Source organism: Eriocheir sinensis, chromosome 51 (genome assembly GCF_024679095.1).
Source record: "Eriocheir sinensis breed Jianghai 21 chromosome 51, ASM2467909v1, whole genome shotgun sequence".
NCBI classification, from domain to species: Eukaryota; Metazoa; Arthropoda; class Malacostraca; order Decapoda; family Varunidae; genus Eriocheir; species Eriocheir sinensis.
In genome coordinates this window covers 10,248,616-10,261,700 of record NC_066559.1, presented here as the reverse complement: position 1 = coordinate 10,261,700, position 13,085 = coordinate 10,248,616, and the positions used below count along the sequence as shown (strand labels likewise).

Below are 13,085 nucleotides of genomic sequence, written 5' to 3'. Positions count from 1 at the left end.
TCCCGCGTCCACACCTCGGCGGCGTGACAGACACGTGGGCAGGCGGCGGCGACCCATCCACCGCTGCGCCACGCCACGCCACGCCGCGCCCCACCAAGGCTGCGGCGATGCGTCAACATGTTTACCTCACTCGAGCCGCGCTGCACCGGCCCGGCTCTCTAGTCACTCCCTCTCTGCGAAGACTTAATGGGCCGGGGGGTGGCTGTCAAGGCTAGGATACGGGGACGAGCCGGGCCTTGAGTGTGCCTTGCCTGCCTGGACTATATTTGCCAAGTTTTCTCAGAGGTGTCGCCAGGTTTTGTTGTTGTGGAAGGCTCGGTTTGAGGAATGAGGAGGGAATGACTGAATTTTTGGGTGGGCTATGAGTAAGCAACCAAAATCTTCAGTGTGCTTTGCCTGGCCTATATTTTCCGCCTTTCCTTGTGTGTGTGTGTCTAGGTTTTGTTGTGCCGGGAGGTGCGTCAAGAGGAGATGTCAGAGGGAAATGACTGAATTTTTTGGGTGGGCTATGAGTAAGCAACCAAAATCTTCAGTGTGCTTTGCCGGACCTATATTTTCCTCCTTTCCTTGTGTGTGTGTGTCTAGGTTTTGTTGTGCCGGGAGGTGCGTCAAGAGGAGATGTCCGAGGGAAATGACTGGATTTTTGGGTGGGCTATGAGGAAGCAACCCGAATCTTCAATCTTCAGTGTGCTTTGCCGGGCCTATATTTTCCGCCTTTCCTTGTGTGCGTGTCTATGTTTTGTTGTGCCGGGAGGTGCGTCAAGAGGAGATGTCAGAGGGAGATGACTGAAATTTTTGGTGGGCTGTGAGGAAGCAACCGGAATCTTCAACCCGTCTCGTCTTATCCATATTTTTGGGTGGGCTCTGAGGAGGCAACCGGAATCTTCAACCCGTCTCCATATTGCACTCATATTCTTGCGTGTGTCTGTAGGTTTGTTTATTCCGGGAAAATTTACACTCAAGGATATGGCTGAGGAAAACGACTGCTGTGAAATATCGGGAAGATTATGAGAACCAGAATCAACAGTATTTTTTTTTTTTTTTTTACGTTTCCGCCTATTGCACCGGTAGACTTGCATGAGGGGCCTGGATGGTATTCAGCTCCAGCCCGTCATGGCGCAGGCAAGTGTTTATAGTGGCGCCATCTTCTCTTCTGTCTCGTTCTAACCATTTTTCCATCCCTTTTCCCACACTCGACTAAAGGTTCTGCTGTGACGGGACCCCAAAGATAATGATTGCTATGCTCAGTTATTGTTGTTATCATTGAGATCCACGAAAAGGCATACAGGGAAAATGAGAAAAAAAATATATATACACCCAGGCAGAGTTCCCTTATAATGAGCAGACACAGACAGGAAAAACAAAAGGGGAAGTGACGGTGAAGAAAGGAGAAATAGACAGCGGAGGGGGGGGGGGGAGTTAAGAAAGGGGATATAGACAGGGGGGGACAAAACCAAAATTAAAAACAAAAGGGGTAGTGACGGTTAAGAAAGGGGAAATAGACAGGGTGGGGGCGGGTGGGGTTAAAACCAAAATTAAAAGGAATATATAACTCTAAGTCCATAAAAAACGTCGTATTCATGTAAAAGTCGATGTTCTGTAATTAACTGTTGCAAAATAAATCGTTCGAATGAATCAAGTTGAACGAGCATGTTAGTTCGGTGTGAGTCGTTTATTCATTGCCTGCTCGTGTATTCTCGCGTCATTAAAAGGAATATATAACTCTAAGTCCATAAAAAAACGTCGTATTCATGTAAAAGTCGATGTTCTGTAATTACCTGTTGCAAAATAAATCGTTCGAATGAGTCAACTTGAACGAGCATGTTAGTTCGGTGTGACTCGTTTATTCAATGCCTTCATCTTCATCTTCAGGCATTTATAGTCAACATGATATTAACACAATGGCTTTCCACTCAACATCAATTTTTAGTCCACAGAATTTTAACACATTCCCGCGTCAGCCACCCCGCTCATCACAGCCTCGTACACGTCAGGAAACTCGTGATATGACCTCTCCGCTTGCTATACTGTATGACTTTCCTGGCTAAAGACACCTCCAATCACTACTGCAATCCTTATTATTATTGTTTTTATCATAACTACTGCCGTCATCATTACTCCATGCACTAGTAAATCTATATGAAGGCTGACTGATGGATGACTCACCGAGGAACTCTTATTATCTTCCTTATTATTGGTCGTAAGTCTCTCTGAAGGTTGATGGTTGATGGTTGACTCACCCATAAAATCATAGACAACAACCAGGACCTTCCGTACACTATGCATATACTGAGTTTCTGCGAAGTCTCTCCGAGGTCTGAGTCAGCGCCACAGCATTGCAGCGACACCTGGGACCCTCTGAGCGCCTCCCTACACACGCCATAAATCTCCCTGACGCCTCACTGATTGCTGGCAGACAGAGAAAGTGATGTAGCGTGAGCCAAGGCCTGCAGAATGTGTCTACGCGCCTATAAACATTCTGTGACGTCTTAGTGATAGTTGACACGCCCAGAAAGTGATGCAGCAAGAATCAAAGCCTGCAATTTTTCTCTCGACGTACTACATAAAAGCTCTCCATGAAGTCTTACTGAGGTCTTACACGTCTTGCTATGCCCCTGTTTTGCTATGCCCCTGTCTTCATATACCCATGCCTTGCTATGCCCCTGTCTTGCTATGCCCCTGTCTTCCTATACCCCTGCCTTGCTATACCTCCGTCTTGCTATGCCTCTGTCTCTCTATGCCCCTGTCTCTCTGTGCCCATGCCTTGCTTTACCCCTGTCTCTCTATGCCCATGCCTTGCTTTACCCATGTCTTGCTATGCCCCTGTCTCTCTATGCCCATGCCTTGCTATACCCCTGTCTTGCTATGCCCGTGTCTTCCTATACCCATGCCTTGCTATACCTCCGTCTTGCTATGCCCCTGTCTTCCTATACCCATGCCTTGCTATACCCCTGTCTTGCTATGCCTCAGTCTCTCTTTACCCATGCCTTGCTTTACCCCTGTCTTGCTATGCCCGTGTCTTGCTATACCCCGCCCTCCCTCGCTCCCGCACGTGTCCACCAACAACGTAAACAATGCGCGGAGGACCAAAACAAACATAATAACCACCAGCACGGAGAGACTGGTGGTTAAATTGATAAATGATAAATTGATGAAGATATAAACGACACTCGAGCCAAATGATCAAAACAGAAATTGATAAAAATAAAGAAATGAAAAATATATAAATGATAAAACACACACAAAAAAAAGGTTAACACAATAAGAAATGGTCAAAATAAGAACGGATGAAAAACAAAAAACAAAATCGATGAACATAAAAACCGATGAAAATAAAAACTGATAAAAATAAAAACCGATGGAAATAAAAACCGATAAAAATAAAAACCGATGAAAATAAAAACCGATAAAAATAAAAACCGATGAAAATAAAAACCGATGAACATAAAAACCGATAAAAAACTACTCAAAATAAAAACTTCTCAAAATAAAAACCGATCAAATAAAAAAAAGATAAAAAATAAGAACTAACGCAAGTATGAATAAGTCAAGCCTACACATTAAAACAAAAAGCAGGGAGGAAGAGCAAGGGAGGGTTTTAACAAGAGAAGTTGATGATGGAAGTGTGAATGACAAGCCAGGAGACCAAACCAAAAAGTGACTAACAGCAGAGAGGAAGAGTTAACGCGAGAAGTTGATGCAAATATAAATAACAGTGAGCCTAAATAACAGTGAGCCTAAATAACAGTGAGCCTAAATAACAGTGAGCCTAAATAACAGTGAACCTAAATAACAGTGAGCTTAAATAGCAATAAGCCTAAATAACAGTGAGCCTAAATAACAGTGAGCCTAAATAACAGTGAACCTAAATGACAGTGAGCCTAAATAGCAATAAGCCTAAATAACAGTGAGCCTAAATAACAGTGAGCCTAAATAACAGTGAGCCTAAATAACAGTGAGCCTAAATAAAAGTGAATCTAAATAACAGTGAGCCTAAATAACAGTGAGCCTAAATAACAGTGAGCCTAAATAACAGTGAGCCTAAATAACAGTGAGCCTAAATAACAGTGAGCCTAAATAACAGTGAGCCTAAATAACAGTGAGCCTAAATAACAGTGAACCTAAATAACAGTAAGCCTAAATAACAGTGAGCCTAAATAACAGTGAGCCTAAATAACAGTGAGCCTAAATAACAGTGAACCTAAATAGCAGTGAGCCTAAATACCAGTGAGCCTAAATAACAGTGAGCCTAAATAACAGTGAGCCTAAATAACAGTGAGCCTAAATAACAGTGAGCCTAAATAACAGTGAACCTAAATAACAGTGAGCCTAAATAACAGTGAACCTAAATAACAGTGAGCCTAAATAACAGTGAGCCTAAATAACAGTGAGCCTAAATAACAGTGAGCCTAAATAACAGTGAACCTAAATAACAGTGAGCCTAAATAACAGAACAGTGAGCCTAAATAACAGAACAGTGAGCCTAAATAACAGTGAGCCTAAATAACAGTGAGCCTAAATAACAGAACAGTGAGCCTAAATAACAGTGAGCCTAAATAACAGTGAGCCTAAATAACAGAACAGTGAGCCTGAATATAAAAACGAAAACAGGGACGAAGAACAAGGTAGAGCTGGAACCAAAACAAAAATAACGATGATGATGCAACTATAAATAACACAAGACAGGAGATCAAAACAACGAGCGACGAAGAGAGACGGAGAGTTAAGACAGATGGAGGTATAATTAACGGGGAGCATACATCAGGAGGAGCGTCGCCTCACTCACTCGCCGCCTCCTATCCCCAAGCCCCCCCCCCCCTCCCCCTCCCCCCCGAGCAATCGCCCCCATGCATGTAAGTTGAAGAATACGTTAAATAAGTTAAAAAAAAGGAAGCGACACAAGCATGTACAGCCCTTAAGTTAAGTAATTTCAACATTTTTCTCGCCTTTATCCTCCACACACAAGGACACGACCTCCCTCCCTCCACGGTGACCTGCGGAAGAAAGGGTTCTGGGTCGTATTTTAAAACATTTCGTCGCCCAAGCTCACATATTTGACAAGGCTTTCCTGGGAGTTTGGGGCACTTCCAGGAGTAGTTTTATGACCCTATTGGTAGTGTGACCCTTCTTCTGTACCGTGAACCTAAAGAAACACTCAATAGAACCTGATTGACCCTCTCTTTGACCTTTAAAAATAGTTGATGTAAGAAGCGAGAGTGTCCCATGATACGGCCCTCTGTCTCGCTGCTTTGTCGCGCCCGCCCGCCTGTCCCCACATCGCACCGCACCGCTCGCTCACCAATAGGAATTAATCGCCACAGCCCCACGTGTCTGCCAGATGATAGCTCGGCAAGGACAGGAACTTAACACATTCGCTTTCCACTTGGCAACTTCACTATCATCTTCATCACCATCATCTTCATCACCATCATCTTCATCACCATCATCTTCAGCCATTTATAGTCAACATGAAATTCTCTCTCTCTCTCTCTCTCTCTCTCTCTCTCTCTCTCTCGTTTAATCTGAAGCCAGTTTTAGTCCACTTTAAGACAAATCAAGATCTTTTCCAACACAGTCTTCCTCCGCCTCTCTCTGCCTGGTGTTAGTGAAAGTTTCTGGTTTAATCTCCTCATTATATCAACCAATCTATGCATCTATCTGTCTATCAATCTATCTATACGTTCTAACACAGTCTTCTTCCGCCTCTCTCTGCCTGGTGTTAGTGAAAGTTTCTGGTTTAATCTCCTCATTATATCAACCAATCTATGCATCTATCTGTCTATCAATCTATCTATACGTTCTAACACAGTCTTCCTCCGCCTCTCTCTGCCTGGTGTTAGTGTAGTCCATCTTGCTCCTTCAAAGATTCTGGTTTAATCTCCTCACTATATCAACTAATCTACGCATCTATCTGTCTATCAATCCATCTATACGTTCTTTGCCGAGCCTGACCTCTCTAGTTTCTGGGTTGGGGGGTTGTTGTTTTGGTTGTCCAGTTCTTTCTCTCCCTCTTAAATTCCATTCTTCATTGCACAGTTTGCCCTACATGTGTACAGCAAAGGAGGTCATTTAATATTCCATTCTTCATTGCTCAGTTTGCCTTACATGTGTACAGCAAAGAGGTCACTTAACTCTGCAGCATTTTGAAAGAGGCTGAGGTCGTCCAAGAGGCCCGTCAGAAGAGCCTATATACTATCGTTATCAGCAGCACTTAGGAAAACAGAACCAGTGATCCACAGAATGTTCACAGGGGTCGGGGCTTGGCTGACTGAGACCGTTGGAACTGATATAGTCTAGAGAAAAGACCTTGAGATATGGACGACTCACTCCTTCCTCCTCCTTCTTCACCTACCTAACATTGCCGGTATGAACACGAGTCTATGGCTGGTATTATAAGACATGCGCTTCTTACATCAGCTATTTCTAAAGGTCAATGAGTGGGTCAGTCGGATTCTAATGAGTGTTTCTTCAGGTTCACGGTACAGAGGAGGGGTCACACTACCACCAGGGTCATAAAACTACCCCTGGAAATGCTCACAACTCCTACGAAAGCCTTGTCAAATAGGTGTGTTTCTTAGGTTCACGGTACAGAGGAAGGGTCACACTACCACCAGGGTCATAAAACTACCCCTGGAAATGCTCACAACTCCTACGAAAGCCTTGTCAAATAGGTGTTCTTGGGCGGCGAAATGTCTTATAAAACGACCCTATATAAACATCGGGTGTGTTGAGGCAGGCAGGGCGGCAGGCAGGGAGGCAGGCAGGGAGGGCAAAGGGAAGACGGCGAAGGAAGAGGAAGGGAGGGGAAGCGAGGGGGCACACACTAGACGGACCAGGGTTAGGGGGCGCCGTTCCCTATACACTTTCCTAACGGAGGTGCGCAGAACGGGCCTGGCGCCACGCACGAGATATATATTTTTTGCATAATATTTTCCTGTTGCCAAGTACCGCCGGGGCAGGGTTCAACAGTTCGGCTCTTCCTGTTTCTGTTTTTGTTCTTTTCTTCTTCTTTTCTTCTTTTTCTCACAGCATTTCCTCAAGTTTCTCCCTGTTTCCACCTCGCCTTCTTCTGTTGCCAAGTATCGCCGGGGTAGGGTTCAACAGTTCCTCGTCTTTTTCTTTCTTTCTGTTCTTCTTCTTCCTCTTGTTCTTCTCGTTCTTGTTCTTGTTCTTCCTCTTGCCACTGCCCTTCTTCCTCTCTTCCATTTCCTCCTCCTCCTCCTCCTCCTCCTCCTCCTCCTCCACATCGTTCATCTAGCTCAGTTTACGCCTCCTCCTCCTCTTCTTCTTCTTCTTGTTCTTCTTCTTCATTTTCTTCTTGCTATTGTTCTTCTTCTTTTTCCTCGTCCACTTACGCATCTTTTCACTTTTCTTCTTCTTTTGCTTCTTCTTTTTTCTTCTTTTTTCCTCCTCCTCTTTATTGTTGTTCCTGATCTTCTTGTTCTTGTTCTTCTCCTTCTTTCTTCTTTTTTTCTTCATCTTTTCCTCCTCCTCTTTATTGTTGTTGTTGATCTTCTTGTTCTTGTTCTCCTTCTTTCTTCTTTTTTCTTCATCTTTTCCTCCTCTTTATTGTTGTTCTTGATCTTCTTGTTCTTGTTCTTCTCCTTCTTTCTTCTTTTTCTTCATCTTTTCCTCCTCCTCTTTATTGTTGTTGCTGATCTTCTTGTTCTTGTTCTTCTCCTCCTCCTCCTCCTCCTCCTCCTCCTCCTCCTCTTTCGTCGTCTTCTGCACCAGCTCGTGACTCACGGATCCTCTCGGCGTGACGGTAAGGGGAGTAGACATGCAGCTTGGCGTCTGAGGTCACCGTTGAGTAGGGGTAGGGGGAGTAGGAGGAGGAGGAGTAGGGAGAGAAGAGGAGGAGTGGGAGTAAAAGGAGTAGTAGAAGTAAAGGAGTAGGAGTAGGAGGAGGAGGAGTAGGGGTAGGAGGAGGAGGAGGAGTAGGGAGAGAAGAGGAGGAGTGGGAGTAAAAGGAGTAGTAGAAGTAAAGGAGTAGGAGTAGGAGGAGGAGTAGGGGTAGGAGGAGGAGGAGGAGTAGGGGTAGGAGGATGATGATGATGATGAGGAGGAGGAATAGAGGAGGAGTAGATGAGGATTAGGAGGAGGAGTAGAGGAGGAGTAGGAGGAGTAGGAGGAGGAGTAGAGGAGGAGGAGGAGTGGTAGGAGGAGGAGGAGGAGGAGAAATAAAGAACAAACACGTTAAACCACAGAGGAGTGATTAAATGTCCATCCTTGCCGACTTAGCGACATCTCGTATCAATATCTTTCCTCGTGTTCATCACCTCTGAGCTTTACTTCGAAACGTCACTCATTCGCAACGCCACAGAATAAAGGATGTCTGAAGCAGGAACTCAGCCAGCCCCCCAAGACCACACCACTGCCAAATGCTTACGAGGAAAGTGACAATCTGTATTATTTCTTCCTGCGAACCACCTTGGGAGAGGCCAGCACTTGAAGCACTAAGTCAAGGGGCAGAAAAGTGACAGTTAAGCAATGTACTACTGTGTCTAACCTGTTCTCTCTTGCAGGACACCGCTTCTCACAAGGACACCTCTTCTCACAAGGACACCTCATCTCACCAGGACACCGCTTCTCACCAGGACACCGCTTCTCACCAGGACACCTCTTCTCACCAGGACACCGCTTCTCACCAGGACACCTCTTCTCACCAGGACACCGCTTCTCACCAGGACACCGCTTATCACCAGGACACCGCTTCTCACCAGGACACCTCTTCTCACCAGGACACCGCTTCTCACCAGGACACCGCTTCTCACCAGGACACCGCTTCTCACCAGGACACCGCTTCTCACCAGGACACCTCTTCTCACCAGGACACCGCTTCTCACCAGGACACCTCTTCTCACCAGGACACCGCTTATCACCAGGACACCTCTTCTCACCAGGACACCGCTTCTCACCAGGACACCTCTTCTCACCAGGACACCTCATCTCACCAGGACACCGCTTCTCACCAGGACACCTCTTCTCACCAGGACACCTCATCTCACCAGGACACCTCATCTCACCAGGACACCGCTTCTCACCAGGACACCGCTTCTCACCAGGACACCGCTTCTCACCAGGACACCGCTTCTCACCAGGACACCGGACACCGCTTCTCACCAGGACACCTCATCTCACCAGGACACCTCATCTCACCAGGACACCGCTTCTCACCACGACACCTCATCTCACCAGGACACCTCATCTCACCAGGACACCGCTTCTCACCAGGACACCTCTTCTCACCAGGACACCTCTTCTCACCAGGACACCTCTTCTCACCAGGACACCTCTTCTCACCAGGACACCTCTTCTCACCAGGACACCGCTTCTCACCAGGACACCGCTTCTCACCAGGACACCTCTTCTCACCAGGACACCGCTTCTCACCAGGACACCTCTTCTCACCAGGACACCTCTTCTCACCAGGACACCTCTTCTCACCAGGACACCGCTTCTCACCAGGACACCGCTTCTCACCAGGACACCTCTTCTCACCAGGACACCTCTTCTCACCAGGACACCTCTTCTCACCAGGACACCTCTTCTCACCAGGACACCTCTTCTCACCAGGACACCGCTTCTCACCAGGACACCTCTTCTCACCAGGACACCTCTTCTCACCAGGACACCTCTTCTCACCAGGACACCGCTTCTCACCAGGACACCTCTTCTCACCAGGACACCTCTTCTCACCAGGACACCTCTTCTCAACAGGACACCTCTTCTCACCAGGACACCTCTTCTCAACAGGACACCTCATCTCAACAGGACACCGCTTCTCACCAGGACACCGCTTCTCACCAGGACACCTCATCTCACCAGGACACCTCTTCTCACCAGGACACCTCTTCTCACCAGGACACCGCTTCTCACGCAATTCTCTTTCGGCCACCTCTTTGGATTCTTTAAAGGAGCGGCGAGTAGCGATCTTTTTTTTTTTATTGTTTCCTTTTTTGTGTGCTCTTGTGCTGTCTCCTTTGCTGTAAAAAAAAAAAAGAGCTGCAGTGCTTAGCGGGTCATTTTGCTTATTTTGTTTTTGCCCTTCATCTGCTTCCTTTCCTGTACAAGTTTAATACAGGTTTTAAGGGACAGCTCAAGGGCATAAAACAATAACATCAACAACAAAAACCCGCTGTACGCTACTCCGACAATGGCAGAAAGAACGAGTGGGCAAAAGAGAGATCAATTTCGGGTGGAGAGGTGTCTTGATACACTCCTCCAGAATGAGCTTAAGTCGTATAGCCAGGAGGAAATGCAGACGAAGGAAGGTTGCTCAAGAGTTTACCAGCGGAAGGGATAAAATAATGAAGGTGCTGGTTAACTCTTGCATGAGGGATTTGGACAGCACAGGAATGAGTGGATATCCTGAAGCAGAAAGTATCGTTGTAACTCCCTATTCTTCCTTGGCATTGCATCAAGACGGCATTGCCACATTTCCAAGAGAGGATGACGTGTGTGACGATGTGATAATAAAACGATTAACGATGGTCCTCTTAATACATTCACTGGTTCGTATTCGTTTTTTCCTAGAAGTTGCTGCAAGACGGCATTGCCACATTTCCACGAGAGGAAGACGTATGTGTCGATGTGATAATAAAACGATTAACGATGGTCCTCTTAATACATTCACTGGTTCGTATTCGTTTTTTTCCTAGAAGTTGCTGCAAGACGATTCTTTCCTCGTTTCCACAGAAGGCAGAGCGGCAATTCAACTCTACATCACTTGACTGACGCAGATTCTTAAGCACGAAACGACAATTTACATGTTTATCTCCTCAAAGAATTCAAACTCCCTGATTATCTTGAAAGTGTGGAGGCAAGACGGCCTTTCCACATTGCCACACGAGATGCAGACGTCGGGAGGCGGAGTGACGATGTGATAATATAACAGTGGATTAACTATGGTCTTCTTGGCGCATTCATTTGCTTGGTATATTCATGTTTTCCAGGAATTGCAACAAGAGAGTTTGTCCTGGTTTCCACAGAAGGCAGGACGGTAATTCAACTCTAGACTGGTTGACTGACGCGGTTCGTTTAAGGGTTAAGCATGAAGACAGAATTTAGATGGATTTTGGTCCGTATTCGTGTTTTCCTAATGTTTGGTGGTAGATGAGTTTTTCCTCGTTTCCACAGAAGAAAGGACGGTAATTCAACTCTAGACTGCTTGACTGACACAGATCCTTAAGCATGAAGACAGAATTTAGATGGATTTTGGTCCGTATTCGTGTTGTTTTCCTAATGTTTGGTGCTAGATGAATTTTTCCTCGTTTCCACAAAAGACAGGATGATACTTAAACTCTAGACCGCTTGACTGACGCAGATCCTTAAGCATGAAGACAGAATTTAGATGCATTTTGGTCCGTATTCGTGTTTTCCTAATGTTTGGTGCTAGATGAGTTTTTCCTCGTTTCCACAGAAGACAGGACGATACTTAACCCGGTAGCAGTGATGGGCCAAATTTGTGGCTTTACCGTGTAGCAGCGACGGGCCAAATTTGTGGCTTTACCGTGTACCAGCGACGGGCCAAATTTGTGGCTTTACCGTGTACCAGCGACGGGCCAAATTTGTGGCTTTACCGTGTACCAGCGACGGGCCAAATTTGTGGCTTTACCGTGTACCAGCGACGGGCCAAATTAGTGCCATGATATAAATCCCCCAAAATAGATGATACATAAACCGATCACAAATGCGTTGATATATAATATGAAATGGTTTGTGTGAGAGATGTTTTTTTCTCATTTTTCTCGCTTAGAGGGGCCTTTAAGAAACATGGGTTGGTATTGTCAGATGCTCCCACCCCTCACACACACTATTTCCAAAGGCCAAAAAGGAGGTTAATCGAGTTCTAATGAGTGTTCTTTTAGGTTCACGGTACAGAAGAAGCCTCAGACTACCACCAGGGTCATAAAAGTACCCCTGGAAAGGCCCTAAACTCCCATGAAAGACTAGTAAATTACGTGTTTATGGGCGCGGAAATGTTTAAAAATATGGCCCATGATCCCCGCAGCTACCGGGTTAAAGTCTAGACGGCTTGACTGACGCGGATTCTTAACCATGAAGCGAGAATTTTGACGGATTTTTACTCAGAATCAATTAAAAAACTCTAATTCCTCTGCAGTTACACATTAGAGAACCAAACCAGAAGACATTTATACTGACGACCTTGTTGCCCCCACGAACTCTTTCAAGACTGTCTATATTTACTAAGTGACACAGAGCTACACACAACAGGAGGCTTGCTAACTATTTGATGCTGAAACACTACATTAATAAAGTTCTTTGCTCCTTAAGTGACGTTTTTTCGCTTTTTGTTCCCCCCACGAACTCCTTCAAGACTGTCTATATTTACTAAGTGACACAGAGCTACACACAACAGGAGGCATGCTAACTATTTGATGCTGAAACACTAGATTAATAAAGTTCTTTGCTCCTTAAGTGACGTTTTTTCGCTTTTTGTTCCCCCCACGAACTCCTTCAAGACTGTCTATATTTACTAAGTGACACAGAGCTACACACGACAGGAGGCATGCTAACTATTTGATGCTAAAACACTACATTAATAAAGTTCTTTGCGCCTTTAGTGACGTTTTTTCGCTTTTTGTTCCCCCCACGAACTCCTTCCAGACTGTCTATGTTTACTAACTGACACAGAGCTACACACAACATAAGACATGCTAACAATTTGATGCTGAAACACTACATTCATAAAGTTCTTTGCGCCTTTAGTGACGTGTTTTACCTTCCTGTTCAACTACGCATGCCTTTACGCCCAGACAACATTTCTGTACATCCTCGGAACACCCACAAGTTAAAGTCACATTCATGAGTCTACCTGATCAGCGTCTACCTCGTCCGCGGCGCCGAGCCAAGCCAAACAAGCCAAGTAGAGGAGAGAGTGAGAGAGCCAGGGAGCCGTATTCTTAACCATTTCGGCGCCAAGCACACACACATTTGACAAAGCTTTCGTAGGAGTTGTGGGCATTTCCAGGTGTAATTTTATGCCTTCGATGGTAGTTTGAACCTTCCTCTGAGCCACTAACCTAAGAAAACACTCATGAGAACGCGAATAATCTCGTTTT

At 45.5% G+C, this 13,085-nt stretch overlaps 1 protein-coding gene and 1 long non-coding RNA gene across 5 annotated transcripts in view; both read right to left on the bottom strand.

Moving 5' to 3' along the window:
* LOC126982679 (BRISC and BRCA1-A complex member 2-like) overlaps positions 1-13,085 on the bottom strand; it is a 187,082-nt gene that overhangs the window by 52,669 nt on the left and 121,328 nt on the right. Inside the window, exon 1 of one of the 3 annotated variants that reach the window (XM_050834954.1) lies at positions 8,510-8,528. The exons of the other annotated variants lie outside the window; for them this stretch is intronic. The gene's annotated coding sequence lies outside the window, so the exon portion shown is untranslated. Of the gene's footprint in view, positions 1-8,509; positions 8,529-13,085 lie in introns of those variants that run through there. 3 annotated transcript variants of the gene reach the window in all.
* On the bottom strand, positions 8,922-9,655 carry LOC126982688 (uncharacterized). Of its 2 annotated transcripts, XR_007735293.1 has the most exons (4): positions 9,600-9,655; positions 9,492-9,563; positions 9,222-9,311; positions 8,922-8,998 (listed from the first exon to the last, which is right to left on the bottom strand). It is a non-coding gene; the product is annotated as an uncharacterized LOC126982688 (long non-coding RNA). The 2 variants fall into 2 exon arrangements; XR_007735294.1 differs by having other exon boundaries at positions 9,510-9,603.